The 15,604-nt window shown below is 44.4% G+C and overlaps 1 pseudogene; it reads right to left on the reverse strand.

The window, feature by feature from the left end:
- Positions 1-12,848: 12,848 nt before the first annotated feature.
- Positions 12,849-13,359, reverse strand: LOC135232479 (ribonuclease pancreatic-like; annotated as a pseudogene).
- Between the last annotated feature and the right edge of the window lie 2,245 nt (positions 13,360-15,604).

Genomic DNA, 15,604 nt, shown 5'->3' on the forward strand with positions numbered 1-15,604 from the left:
GAACAGTTCTGTGCCCTGGATGCTGAGTGGATGCCAATGTACCACAACAATTCCTGCCCTGTCTTCAATCAGAGAGCTGAATGACAACACTGGGGATCCTGGTGTGGCAGGTATGGAGCCAGGGTGTAGGGCTGGGGAGTCAGCCAGAGTCATTTGAAAAGAGGGAGGAGGAGAAGCTCAGGCTTTTTAGCCAGTAATTGCAGGCCCCTTCTCCCTGAGTTTGATCTACTTTGCCTTTGACAAAACTGCAGTGGTGACTAACCAAACCAGTTGCCATTGAGGTGATTCTGACTCATGGTGACTCCGTGTGTTACAGGGTAGAACTGCTCCATAGATTTTTCTTGGCTGTAATTCTAATGGAAGCAAATGCTAGGCTTTTCTTCCAGGGTACTGTTGGGTGGGTTAGAACTCCCAACTTATAGGTTAGTAGTTGAGTGCAGACCATTGGCATCACCTAAGGAAACACTTTGTGGTGACTAAGGGCATGTAATAAGTTCCTCCCAAAGAATGTTTTCCTCTTAACTAGAAAAATGGAGTTCTCCACATTTATTTATGACCAATTCTAGTTTTGCTGTTGGCCCAACTCAGGGCAACTGTAAAAGACCTTCATACATATAGAGGAACGCCCCACCCCTCAACACTGCCTCCTGAGCATGGGAGAGGTGGAAGCACATTTTTAGAAGTTTTGTTGAACTATAATTGACACAGAATAAAATACACATTTCAAGTGCCCTAACTTGATCATCTCTACTTCAGCATCCTGATGGCCTCTGCTGTCTTCAAATCCGTCCTTTTCAGATTTATACTTGGCCTGTACTCTGATTCTGTACTCACTTCTTTGACCATGTTCATGAAACCATGCTCAGGCCTCTGCCTGATCTTCTATGCTGTCTAGATTTCTGATTCTGCCCTCTCTTGAGGTGACACAGCACACACTCCTCCAGCTTCTGTTCTAATGTTCATGGCCTCTTTCATGTACAGCCCTCAGGAAAACTAAGATCATATGTTGGCACATTGAATTATAAACACTGGTGTTATGGATTGAATTGTGTCCTCCAAAAATAGGTGTTATAAATCCTAACCCCTATACCTGTGGTGGAGCCCTAGTGGGGCAGTGGTTTAGCACTTGGCTGCTAACCGAAAGGTAGGCAGTTGGAACCCACCAGCAGCTCCATGGGAGAGAGATGTAGCAGTCTGCTTCTGTAAAGACTACAGGCTTAGAAACCCTATGGGGCAGTTCCACTCTGTCCTATAGGGTCACTACGAGTTGGAATCAACTCCTTGGCAGTGGGTTTGTACCTGTGGTTACAATCTCATTTGGGAATGGGTTTTCTTTGTTATGTTAATGAGGCTGTATCAGTGTAGGGTATGCCTTAAATCAAGCTATAAAAGAGCAGATTAAGCAAGGATTGCACAAGCAGAGATGGGAGAAGATAGATGCCAAGGCACATTATAGCCAAGGACTAGAAGATGACGAGGACCTTCCTCCAGAGCTATCAGAGAGAGAAAAAGTCTTCCTCTATAGCCATCACCCTGAATTTGGACTTCTAAGTGGTGAGAAAATAAAGTGCTGATGGTTAAAGTCACTTTCTCATGGTATATCTGTTATAGCAGTACTAGATAACTAAGACCACGTGACACTGTAGAGAGACATGGTTAATACTGCTCCCTTTAGCTGCAAACTTGATTTGATACTTGGAAGTGACTCCCCTGGTTTTCTCCACAAGAACCTCTGCAGGGAGGCAGAGCCAATTTCCTCAGCCCTGTTTATACTTTCTGAAGTCCTTCATTCTTCCCAGGTGTCCCAGGGAGGGCAGACGCCCAGGTGTCCACTCAGGCCCTCCTTTTCTTTCTACAATCTCCCAGTTCCCACCACTGTGGCATCCAATGGAGATCAGACCTCCACAGGGAAGCACAAAAGTGTAGCTACAGACCCAGAATTCAGCCAAAATCTGCTCTTCAGCTTCAGCCTTAGCCTTTGAAACCAAGAGCTTAAGCCACAGGGCAATGTAGCTGCTGATTCATAACTCTGGACCAGCTTCTGTAAGGCCAGAAAGAGCAAGAGCTGTAGCTCTGTGCTAGTTGTTGACTCACAGTAGAATTGCCCCATAGGGTTTCCAAGGCTATAATCTATACGGAAGCAGACTGCCACATCTTTCTCCCCTGGAGCTGCTGGTGGGTTTGAACCACCGACCTTTTCTTTAACAGCCAAGCCCTTAACCATTCGCCACGAGGGCTCCTTTCTGCCAATAAAGCAGAAGACATTTTCCCTGCTCTTCCTTTTCTGCCCCTCCACTCTATGCATCTAACCCCATCCTCAGATAGAACCATTAGAGACCCTTAGCGTTCCTCAGGGTGTCTCTGCTATGCAGCCAGAGGGCCCCAGAAACAAGCTTGTGCTCAGTCACAGGCACATTTTATTAATGGCTCAATATAGCCATTAATACTGGGAATGTGAGGTACCAGCCACCTTCAATAAATCTAGGACTAAAATTTCCCCCATTTTTCTTTAGCTTTCTTGACTTCTGATTGTTTTTCTGTTCTAGTGTGCAGGGCGATGGATAGCTTTTATATGAGCTTTCTCAAAACGGCTTGTGGCTCTTGTGCAAGCGATTCGGTGGGACTGTGTGAATAGGGTAACTGTGGCCCACCAAGGGGATTGGTCAGTTTTCCAGTCCACTGGGCTTAAAATGAGCCATCGCAGCAGCAGGAAAGAGAGAAGCCCACCATCACCAAGGAAGGAGAGCCAAGAGTAGAGCGTGTTCTCTGGACCTAGGATCCCTGCACTGAGAAGCTTCAGGAACCAGGAGACTGAGAAAGAGAGGGAGAGCTTTGGCCTTGGTTTGCCTGGTGAGAATGGGTGGCAAAGAAACCCGCAAAAGAGATCTGCCAGGAGCGAGAAAGGTGAGTACCTTTGGGCCGAAGCTTACTGGCAGAGTAGGGTGTATTTGGGCAGTTAATGGGCACAGATAAAAGAGCTTTGTAACATTTGCCTGAGCAAGGCAGAGTCCGGAGGCCAGAGCGAGGCGTGCCCTGTAGGCACAGCTGAGAAGAGCCTGTCCTGATGGAAGAACTATATCCTAAACCTGAATTCTAACTTGTTGCTTCCCTAATAAATCCCATAATCCTGAGTATTATCTGAAAGTTTAATGTAGCCATTGAAATGAATGATCGAACCCAGCAGAGAAGTAGAGTGTCACCGGAGGGATGGTTGGTGTCAGAATTAGTAAAGATGATGGACAGAGGAAGCATATCTGATCTTTGCCTCATAGAAACAGCCTTGGGCTGTTGATTCACCTTCCCCCTTGTGAAGTAAGCTGAGGTCAGATGCCATCCCCTCACCATTTTTTCACAACTGCCAATATTGATCTCTTTCTAACTTGAAGATTATGCTTCTTAAAAGCCCTGGAGAAAATCAGACACAATTAACAGTAGGATAAAATGTAAAAGCTATTTTTTCTATCCTTTATTTTGCCATGACACATTTTCATAATTCCTTGGTTTTTATCTTATTCCATTTTACCCATCCTATCACTAGGAGGGAAAGACAGAGTAACCACATATGGTCCAAGACTCTTGAACTAAACTTTGGGCATGAAGGAAGGTTAGTAATACAATGTGGGACAGCTGGATATTTACAAAAGACTTCTCTTGTTTATACTTGCTGATGAATTGACTCTGACTCATGGTGACTTTATGGATAGCAAAATGAAACATTGCCCGGTCCTGTGTCATCTTCCTGATCATTAGTTCTCTTGAAATCTCAAAAATAGCAGAGGGAAAAACACTTATCTAGACCAGTGTGTAATGACAGTGGCAACAATGGTAAACTTTAAAATGACAAACTGAACTGTTTATTGCAGGGAATTGTGGGAGATTCACCTCAATGATACTTACAGGGCACCTGGAGCACTGATTCGCCTTCATTTCCTGATCCCAGGAAACTGGATCCACACCTTTCTTCCCTTTTCATTGAGATTGCCATAATTCTACTCTGAACGCCATAAAAAAAGTGGTCCTGATCAGTTTGTTTCCATTCCTGCAATGAAGAAGTAAAGGATGGAGGCTTCCCTTCTACCTTCACTAACACCAAACTCCAATGCACTACTCCAAGATGAACGATGGGACAATGAGTGATTTTGGGGTCTAGGAGGTGAGGGGTGGCACATACAGCATTGATTTAATAACTGAGAAGACTCCATTCAAGAGATGTGGAAGAATTAAGTTAGAGCATATAATGAGAAGGTACATAAGAGGTCCAACGACCCAAGCAATGCTGTGGACCATCCAAACACATAAGTCTCTGTAATTTCCAGTTGGCTACTTTTCTCAGGTGAGGACACAGCAGATAAAGTTAGCCTGTAACCTACTCTTATGACAAGAATCTTTAGTGTCTACCAGTAGTCTTGGGGATTTTATAGACAATAGCTAGATAAAGAAATGCTTCATTGAGGGAAAAATTAATGGTCTTACATCTCCCAGTGTCTTCATTGACAGAAGGAATCAGAAGGGTACTTGGAGGCTGTAAGGACAGCCTAGTCCCTCCTTATCCATGGTTCCATATTCTCCGGTTTCAGTTACCCACCATCAACTGTGCTCTGAAAATATTAAATGGAAAATTCCAGAAATAAACAATTCATAACTTTTAAATTGCATGTAGTTCTGAATAGTGTGATGAATCTTGCAGTGTCCCTTTCCCTCCCGCCAAGCAGGTGAATCATCCCTTAATCCAGTATCCACGCTGTATACACTAACAGCCCATCAGCCACTTAGTAGCCATGTTGGTTATCAGATCGAATGTCCTTGTGGGCTTGTGTTCAAGTAACCCTTATTTTACTTCATAATCATTCTATTTTCTTCTTAGTTATAATTGTTAATCTCTTACTGTCTCTAACTTATAAATTAAACTTTTTATAGATATGTACGTACAGGAAAAAATATTGTATATGTAGGGTTGCTATGCTTTGGAATTGACGGCAATGGGTTTTTTTGTTTTTGGTTTATGTAAGGTTCAGTATTATATGTGCCTTCAGGCATCCACTGGAAGTCTTGGAAGTATCCCCTGCAGATAAGAGTGGACTATTATAATTGTTCAATGATGCTTGTGGGAGGGCAAGAGGAAGTCTGAGGGAGCTGTGGAAGAAAGGCTACCAAACATGCTGGCCTGAGGCAGCACCTAGGCCTTTGCATACATTACGCATCTGATTCCAAAGAAACTAAGGAAATTTCTGACCCACTTCTGCATTCTCTCCTTGCTGGCCTGTTCTTGCCTCCACATCAGCTTCTCCCCTCTGTGGGCTCTAAGCCAAGGTAAAAATCCCATGGGCTCTGCAGGGGCCAGGAAGCAGAACAAGGCCTGATGGAGGCTAGTTGCCAGCTTTGCTTCTCAGAGGCTGCCTAAAGTTTCAAGAGGAAAATCTGCTCTAGAAGTGTGTTTGAAGTCTGATAGGATGAACCAGAACTCCGAATATGGTTTTGTGTTGAGAGGATATATCTGAGCTAAATCAGATCTCAGTGACATGACATTTTTAGGGGTGCCCACCCACACATAGCCAGAAACTTCATGCCACTGCCCAACAGGGTGAAAACTCGTTGAGACAGTCATAAATGTAAAGGGACTTTGGGATGACCAAGCCTATCACCCTGGTTTTATAGTTTAGGAAGCTGGGGTCCAGAGAGAAAAAAAGAGATTGACTTTAGTGAGCTAATAGTAGGGCTACGACTAAACAAGGGTGCCTTGGTCCAGTTATCCACCCCGATGCATACTCAGGGAAGGAGGAAAGAGAAGAAGGAAACTGATCCTGAGTGTAGGTGATCCCCAGGCTGTAGCAAGAAGAAACCATAGAAAGAATGACAACGGGAGTGATGAGCTTTAAAGAAGTCACCATGCTCACTAGTAAAACTTGCCCCATGATTCTCTGTCCATTCAGATTAGCAACTCTTTTTTTTTTTTTTAATTGTTAGTTAAGAAGATAGTAAGGGAGTGGGAAGGACAGGTAAGCATGGAAGGAAGAAGCTGAAAAGACATCCTCCTACCTACACTTACTGCGAGCCACAAAGAAACCCCTAGTCCATGTACAATCATTGAACGATTTACAGAAGTACTGTGCAATTTGTTCCCCTAGAAAGTTGCTCCTGGGAAACAGATTTGAGATGATCCCAGGTATGTCACTGGCTAGTTGCAGACAGGTACAGTTTCATTTTTTCCCCCCTATTTAGGACCTCCATCATGAGCCATCACGCATGGAGGGCTGTCCCACATTCATGATGATCCGCTAAAGCAGTGTTGAAGTCGGCTTCCCCAGGGATGCGGACCATGAGCCACCTTAGTGTTCCCATTTGCTCTGTGAGGTCTGGATCAGACTAAGCAGGCAAGAGTGGAGACTGGGAACAGCCTTTCATTTCATAATTAGAACAGTCAAAGTAAAGTGCAAATCCTGACTGAAGCAGCACATAGAAAGAGCCGGATGTGATTATCATTTACCCTGTTAATTGAGGGGTTCATTTCAGATGTAGATGACTGATCGGTTTTGATGTGGAATAATGCTTGGCTGGGGGACTATTGGCTACCAGAGTTGAAGGAAGAATTCACAGCAGAGAGGAGGAAAGGAGGAGGGATGAGAAGAGTGAGGAGAGAAGAAGCAGAAGACACTATGATTTTATCAATACACTTAAAGCTGCTAGCGGTGAGAAGGAGCTGGGATGCGGAGATGTGTTTACATGTCCGTTGAGAATGCATAATTCTTGAAGCTCATTTCCTTTGAGGATTCTTGAAAGTTAATACTATCCTTGTGTGATGGTTAAGATTGTGTGTCAACTTGGCTGGGCCATGATTCTCAGTGTTTTGGCAGTTACATAATGTTGTGATCACTTCCATGTTGAGATTTGATGTGTGATCACCCCCGTGATGGGATCTGCTGTGAATAGCCAATCAGTTGAAATGGAGTTTCCTTGGCCATGTGGACTGCATTGAATATAAGTGGACATTCTGGCAAGGCTCGGGCACTTTTAGCTCACACTAGATCCACTGGCTGGCTCCTGTTCACCTGACCTCTGGTTCTTGGGACTGGAACTAGCAGCTTACCTTTGGTCTTGCCTGCTGATCTTGGGATCCATCAGTTTTCACAGCCTGTAAGAGCCCTGCTCTCTAACTGCTGATCTTGGGTTTGCCAGCTCCTGTGTCTTTGTGAAGGAGAAGTCTCTATCCTGAACCAGACTTGGGACGTTCTAGCCTCTACAACCACATGAGCCATTGCCTTGATATAAATCTCTCTCTGAATATATACACTCACATACTTTACCGGTTTCACTTCTGTAGAGAACCCAGCCTAAGACACCTTCTTAGAAGAATTATTGGATACAGTCATTTCTGTCTTCAAGTAGATAGCCATCTTTATGGATTGAATTGTGTCCCCTAAAAATATGTATTGAAATCTTGGGTCCTACACCTGTAAGTGGAATCCTTGGGTTCAAGTGATTAACATGTTCAACAGCTAACTGAAAGGTTGGAGGGTCAAGTTCACCCAGAGGTACCTCAGAAGAAATGCCTGGTGATCTATTTCTGAAAAAACAGCCATTGATATGGAGCAGTTTTATTCTGATATGCGTAGGGGCACCATGAGTGGGAATCCACTTGACTGCAGCTGGTTTTTTTATTCCTGTAAATACAATCCTGTTTGGAAATAGCGTTTTGTTATATTAGATAACACCTGAGTATATAAAAAAAAAAAAGAACTCGTTGCGACTGAGTCGATTTTGACTCAGACTGACCGTTCAGGACCCGGTAGAACTGCCCCATAGAGTTTCCAAGGAGCAGCTTGTGGACTAAAGCTGCAGAACTTTTGGTTGGTATCCAAACTCTTAACCACTGTTCCACCAGGGCACCCACCTGAGTAGGGTGGATTCTTTTTCTTCCCCATAGGCTTTAGAATTACTTTTCTTTTTTTCGATTTTGCTTTTGATAAAGGTTTACAGAACAAATTAGTTTCTCATTGTCATGGATTGAATTGTGTCTCTGCCAAAATATGTGAATCAATTTGGCTAGGCCAGGATACCCAATATTGTGTGATTGTGTACCATTTTGTCATCTGATGTGATTTTCCTGTGTGTTGTAAATCTTCTCTGTATGATGTTAATGAGGTGGGATAGGTGGCAGTTATGTTAATGAGGCAGGACTTCATCTGTAACATTGGATTGTGTCTTGAGCCATTTTCTGTTGGGATATAAAGGGGAGAAGCAAGCAGAGAGACAGTGGGACCTCATACCACCAAGAAAGTAGTGCCAGAAGCAGACCACGTCCTTTGGACACAAGGTTCCTGTGCGGAGGAGCTCCTAGTCCATGGGGAGATTGATGACAAGGATCAGAGCTGACAGAGAAAGCCTTCACCTGGAGCTGACACCCTGAATTTGGACTTCTAGCCTACTAGACTGTGAGAGAATAAGTTTCTGTCTGTTGAAGCCATCCACTTGTTGTATTTTTATTATAGCGGAACTAGATGACTAAGACACTTGTTAAAAAATTAATACACGTATTGTTCAGTGACATTGGCCACCAACCCAGCTATGTGTTCACACTCTCCCCTTCTTGACCTTGGGTTCCCCACTTCCATTCGTCCAGCTTTCCTGCCACCTCCTGCCTTCTCGTCCTTGCCCCTGACTGGTGCCCATTGAGTCTTGTATACCTGGTTGAGCTAAGTGTATTGTTGTTTTAAGGGCCTGCCTAACCTTTGGCTGAAAAGTGAGCCTCAAGAGTGACTTCAGTACTGGGTAAAAGCGTGTCCACGGGCCATACTCTTATGGTTTCTCCAGTCTCTGTCAGACCAGTAAGTTTGGTCTTTTTTCTGTGAGTTTCAATTTTGGTCTATATTTCTTACAGCTCTGTCTGGGGCCCTCTATTGTGATCCCTGTCAGAGCAGTCAGTGATGGTAGCTAGGCATCATCTAGTTGTGCTAGAATGGGGGTGGATTCTAAATCTTATCACTTCTGAGTTATAAAAAGAGCAGAATGGATACAGAGACACATGAGGCCATGTGAGGGTTGCCACAAGGCAAGGGATGCAAGGATCCAAGGAATACCCGGGGCCACCAACAAGGAAGGAATTGACTTGGTCAAGGCCCTGATCTGGACTTCTAGCCTCCAGAACTGTGAGAAAATAACTTTCCGTTTTTTAAAGCCACCTACTTGTGGTATTTGTGTTACAGTAAGCACTAGGTAATTAAGACAACATCTTAACAGTTTAGCTCCTGAGCATTATTGTAACCTGAATACTTCACATGTTTTCTGTTTTTCAAAATGGGCCATTAAGAGCTTCACACAACTAATGCCCTGATGGACCTGTAAGTTTTTTCTGCCTGCCTTCTCCTTTCCACATGTCTTTGTTAACGACTTTATTTTGTTCTGTCCGGCCACTTGTAACTTACTCTCCCCCTAATGAAGATTAGAGTCTAGATCTCTGGCATGTGTATCTTTAGCCTGATAAGGAGATGTCTGGCATGTATGTCTTTAGTCTGACAAAGAGTCTCTTGTTAATATCTTGTAATGAATAACTCATCTGGTCATGCTATCTCCAGGCTATGTGCCAAAAAGTCACTTCTAACACTTGTAACAGCTATATATAATTTCTAATGTAAAAGTACCTTTCAGGACTCCATAAAGACAGCCTGCATTGCTGTCAGACTTTCTGTTTGTGCCACCTCCTAAATAAACTTTCTCTCTCCTTCTGACTTATACTAGGTTTCTTTGGCCTGACTGCTCCAGGGCACAGACCGGAAGAGGGCAACAGTTAAGATACATCTGCACAGACTCTTCTCCTACAAAGCTTTTATATGTGGGGTGGCAATACTCTCCCAACATTTGCTCCAAGGAGCAAGACCTCTCATTTGCCCCTAGAGGGCTTTCTCTCCTTGATTGTACCTGATCCTCTCCAATAAAAGCCTTAGTCTTTCCTCTCCATGTTTCCTCCTATTTAGGGCACTTTCCCTTCCCACGGGCTCCCAGGCTGTGTACAGTCTGCACCTGGACTATCCATCTTCACCTCTCACCTTATTCCCAAGATAGAGGTCCAGCTGTCCCACACCTGGGAACTGTTTTATGGAAAGTGTTCACTTGGCACTAAACCCCCTCCCCACAAAAAATAAAAATTTCCGTGGAGTCGATTCCAACTCATAGTGACTCTATAGGACAGAGTAGAACTACCCCATACAGTTTCCAAGGGCTGGCTGGTGGATTTGAACTGCCAAGCTTTTGGCTAGCAGCTGTAGCTGGAGGGAAAGTTAGGAGCTTTGGGTCTGGGGACAATGTCCAGGTGAACACAAGAAAAATTTGACTGATGGAGACTTAACTGAGAACTTAAGGTTTCCTTTTTCCTTCTTCATCCTCACTTCCTGGTAAGGAATGAGATTTCCATTACCACAGAAATGCAAGGATTTCTGAGCCCTTTATCATCTGTAAGCCTCCTTCCTCAGCTGGAAGACCCTAGGCTAAGGGTTCACTTTTCAAAAGGAAATCACCCTCTACCCTTGAGGTGATTCTGACTCATAGTGACCTTATAGGGCAGAGTAGAACTGCCCCATATATTTTCCAAGGTTATAATCTTTTATAGAAAGGAGCCTGAATGGCGTAATGGTTAAGCACTTGGCTGGTAACTGAAAGGTCGGTGTTTCAAACCCACCAGTCACTGCAAGAGAAAGATGCATCAGTCTGATTCTGTAAAAATTCTCAGCCTTGGAAACCCTACCTATGGAGCAGTTCTATTCTGTTCTCCTATAGTGTCGCTATGAGTAGGAACACAACTGGACAGCAATGGGTTTGGTTTTTTTGTTTGAACCTTTATAGAGATTATCACATTTTTCTCCTGCAGAGTGCCTGGTGAAATAGAACCACCAACCTTTCACATAGCAGCCGAGCACTTAACTGCTGCACCACCAGGGCTTGTAATGACAGAGCTGGTCAAACTGGCTAGAAGTAGGGCCTTTCTTTAGTTTTGGAACCTTGTCTAGAGCCAGAAGCAACTATGAACAAGGGGTCAAATGAAACGATTATGTGATGACTAAAGGCCTACGTCTAGTCCTTTAAACAGCTTTAATGAAGGGTAGCCAAAAACTGAGCCACAGGCCAAGTATTCTGCGAACCTCTGAGATAGAGAGTATCAAGAAGCTTAGGGAGAGAGCCATGGATCCACAGAACTTGAGGGAAGTAGATTGGGACATTTTCGTCTCAGACTTAGACTCTGGCAGCAGAAAGAACAATGACTGGGAATTCAGGAAAAGTGGGTTCTAGTCCCAGGTGTGCAATTCACTAGCAATGGGCCATGAGTAAATCTCAACCTTTCTGAGTAAGGCGGGGGTTCAGGGATGGCAAACATATGGCACACACACTCTTTCCCTTCTCGTACCTTCAGTAGAGGCCACTGCTCAATCACATTACTGCTTAGAATTTTTTTCTGCTTATTCTAAGCAGCCCTGTCAGTTAATCCTTTGACAGACAAGCTGAAACCTACTTGCTATCTCGCAATTCTCTAACCTTTCTTCTAGCTCTAAAACGTATGGTTCCAACTTTCCACGTACTAGAGCCAATATGCCCATTTTTCTGATTCAGTAATAGCTTATTTAAAAAGAGGAACATAATTTTATAGACTCTACCTCCCCACCCTGAGACTGGCAGGGTCTTCCCGAAGTCATGCTATCCTTCCCTCCTTGCCAGAGTCTTGGCCATGGCCCCCTTTTATCGAAAACATCCACCCTGAACAGCATTATGCTTGAAATCAAGGAATCCAAAAGGGATGGGATTCTTTCAGGTCACTCAAAACTAAGAGTAAGAAGTGTAGGCATTTAATTATTCCATTCACTACTGCCCTAAGCAGGGGGTACAGTGGGAAACTCTCACCTTTGTTGCTAACTGAGTGGTAGGGATTAACATGAATCCAATCCCCCAAATGTGGAAATGGGTCCAATCCTCACCATCCCACTTCTCCACCCTCATCACCAGTAGCTCCTATAGCACACTCCCTCTCCAGTGCTAGCCACCCAGAGCTGGGTCAGAACTCACAAGTTAAATGGACATCATCTTTCGGACCAGCTGCCTATGCAACATTTCTGGACTCTAGCCATTCAGAGCTAGGTATGAGATTAAAGGTTAGAAGGATGCCATCTTTCAGATTGCCAAATAGGCAGACACCAGTCCCCCCTGGCTCTCACGACCCCTGTGGATTTGTTAATTTGCTAGAACTAATAATCTTAGAACCTTCAGGAGAGTATACCATATTTATGGCTACAACTTTCTTACAACCAAAAAGGATACAAACAAAAAGACATATAGGGTAAGATCTGGGAGGGGTCACAGACCGAAGCTCCCATATCCCAAAGAGGGATGCCCTATCCTCTCCCATGCACGGTCACCAACCAGGAAGCTCCATCTAAGCCCTAGGGCCCAAGGATCTTATCTGCTTCACCCCATGGCCAGGATAGATTACATAAGGCCTCCTGAGGCTTAGTTAGCATCAGGCTCCCAAGTTGATCCCTCTTATTCTGCTCAGCCTGCATTCATTAGCCTCAGGTATTAGTATGGCTCAAAAGAACAGAAAATGAAGGCCAAAATTGCTTTCTGCAAAGTGATCCCACACCTCACAACTGCTCACAGATTTAGTTAATTTATACTTCTTGCCCTTTGCAGGAAAGCAATCACAGAAAGACTGCCTGGGTAGGGACAGCTTCAGGAATCCAAGTAGTTGCAACGATATTTTATAAAGAGAAGCAATGAAGACGTTAACATGAACCAAAAATCCCCGCCCTTAATGGCCAAAACCACTGAGGGGCAAGACCCAGACCCATATGTGTGTTGTGACCTAGATGTCACAACCATGAGGTGGTGGGGGCATGTGTGCTCTGGCCTAAGGAGGAGACCTCCACTGAACCACCAAAGTAGACAGACACATACAGATTCCCCTTACAGGCCATGATGATATGTCTCATCTTGTTGCTGATCCGGTATGCACAGTTGGGGTACTTGGAGATGACAGTCAAGCAGCAGTCTGTGATAGGAATGCTTGAGTTGCTCTGGTGGCAGTTGGGCTGCCCATTCTTGCAGGTGTTGTTCTCCTGGAGGCAGATGGCCTGGACATCTACTAGGGGATCGTGCACAAACTTGTTCACTGACTTGCAATTTCCCTTCATCATATTACGGCACCTCATCATTAGGTTGCAGTAGCTGGAGCTGTTACTAGGATTGCTGTCTGAATCCATGTGTTGCCGCTGGAACTTCCTGCCTGGGGACTCCTTGCCCAGGGAGGGCTGGGCCCCCCTCCCAACACCAGCAGCATCAGGGCTAGCAGGGGACCAGGACAAAGGACTTCTCTGGAGCCATGGTTGTCTCACTCACCTGGGGGAGCCTGCTCAAGAAAGGCAGACAGATGGAAAAGCATCCACTTAGAAGGTACCCCATCTCCCTCTTGTGGCTTCCCTGGCTTATAGTCTCCCTTTTAGGTCAGCCAGATAGAAGTTCCTCTTCCTGATTTTCCAAGTAAAAAGACACATATACTCCACTTCAGGAGCATTTTAATCTCACTAGATAGAGAAAGAGCTCCTGGATGGTACAAATGGTAAAGTACCTAAGTACTAGGACAAAAGTTGATTTGAACCCATCCACAGGTACTTCAGAAGACAGGCCTGACAATCTCCTTCCAAAAGTTCACAGCCTTGAAAACCCTATGGAAGAGCTCTACTCTGCACACATGGGGTTGCCATGAGTCGAAATTGTCTGAACAGGGACTATCAACAACAACAAGGTAGAGGAAGGCCTTCTTCTCCTCTAACCTGACCTAAGCCTGGCACTACTTCACAGTACTAACAGAAATTTAAGAAGTGACATAAAATTCTGGCAGTCCTGTCTGGATCCTATAGTTTCTTTGCTCTAAAATATATTTGAAAAATAAACATTTGTACCTAGTGCTCAAATGGCTCATTAGAAAATCATTTTGAATAAACCATGAGCCCAGTTGTATCCCTGAGGTCCACCAGGATGTTTAGGATGATGGTTGATGGAGTCTTGTTGCCCTACAACACAAGGGAACCTCAACGCGGTGCCTGATACAGGCACTGAAAAAGCAGCTCCAGGGTGTTTTAAAGAGATATGCTCCCTTTCCTAACTTGGAGGCTTCCCGTTCTCCAGTCCATAGGTTCTCTGTAGCCCAAATTTTCCACTCGTCCCCTGATTACCTGGCCCAAGCTTTCTCTTTGACAGCCTTACCCACCTTTGCCTCCCTCCTCTCCGACCATTGAGCAGAAGCACATTCTGAGGATATCTTTTGGGCAGCTTACCTTGGTCTCCAGGAGAGAGCAGATGGAGTTTCTGCTGTCACTTGTCCCCAGGGTGAGAACCTTACACAAATTGCAAAGGGGCTTGGCTTCCAAGAAGCAAATGGTGGGAGGAGCCTGTTAGGATCAGTCCATACAGAAGCAAGGACTGAGTGAAGAAGTATGGGGAATCACTCAGGCCACCCCATCTCAGTGTTGCTGGGGAAAGTGTGTCTTTACTTATAGGAGTCTTTCTTACCTTGGGAGCCTCATCTCTCTACTGATTCCCTTGGAACAGTGGAGAAAGTCACTAGGGCTGCTGGCACCCAGACTTCACGAATCATAGCAAAACCTTTGTAATCACTTAGGGGCTAATTTTCACCAAGAAGCCCTTGGACCTTAACAAGGGCACTGCTTTAGGAAATTATATTGGAGTCATTATTCCCTGTCCTTCAGTATAGAGAATGTGACTCAGATGGAGCTCAGCTCACAAGGACACATCAACTGGGCCCTGAGGTATAAAGACAATAGATAGAGTAATCTTGTGAAATATCTTTTAGAGAAACTTTCTCATAAGCCAGAACACAAAAGACTTTCTACTTTTATCTTTCTATTAACATTTAGTGAATAGAAATTTGCTGGGCCAAGGAAGACCCTCCTGACTGTCCTTACTGAAACCTGTACCAATAATTGTTAAGAAAAACAATTCAAAATGTAAGATGACAGTTTCTATCCAATCTGTGAAAAGGTGAAGCTTTCAATGGTTTTGCCCATTTGTAATGTTAAAATATACAAATAATATATAAATAAAAAAAATAAAATATGTACTGAGGACTCTGTCAACTTCCTTGGACTTAGTCAGACATGGCTGTGGCAGCATGCTTGTCCGTTTTCCCACTTTTGTCTATAATTTCCTTGGACTTGGGCAGACATGGCTGTGGCAGCATTCTTATCTGTTTTGCCATTCTTGCTTATCCTGTAATATTTCCTTGGGCTCAGGCAGACAAAGCTCTGGGAACATGCTTGTCGGCTTCTCAGCTTTTGTCCTTTTGAATATATGCTGAACAAAACTTTCTTTTTGCTTTACTAAACTTGGAGACTTTTGTCCCCTACAACAGCATGTAGAGGGATCTCAGGAGAGGGCTCTCCCTTTCTCTCCCCAGGCGTTCTGGAGTGCCCTGGCCAGAATTCCACATCTCCCAAGTGCACACCTCCTGGGTGGGGGCTTCTGATGTCTCCAGCAGGCAGGATTCCTGGATATGGAGAAGGAGAGAGAAAGGGCCTGGGTTGGGAAGAGAAGAAGGCCTCTATAATGA

The sequence above is a fragment of the Loxodonta africana genome, chromosome 10 (assembly GCF_030014295.1).
Source record: "Loxodonta africana isolate mLoxAfr1 chromosome 10, mLoxAfr1.hap2, whole genome shotgun sequence".
NCBI classification, from domain to species: domain Eukaryota; kingdom Metazoa; phylum Chordata; class Mammalia; order Proboscidea; family Elephantidae; genus Loxodonta; species Loxodonta africana.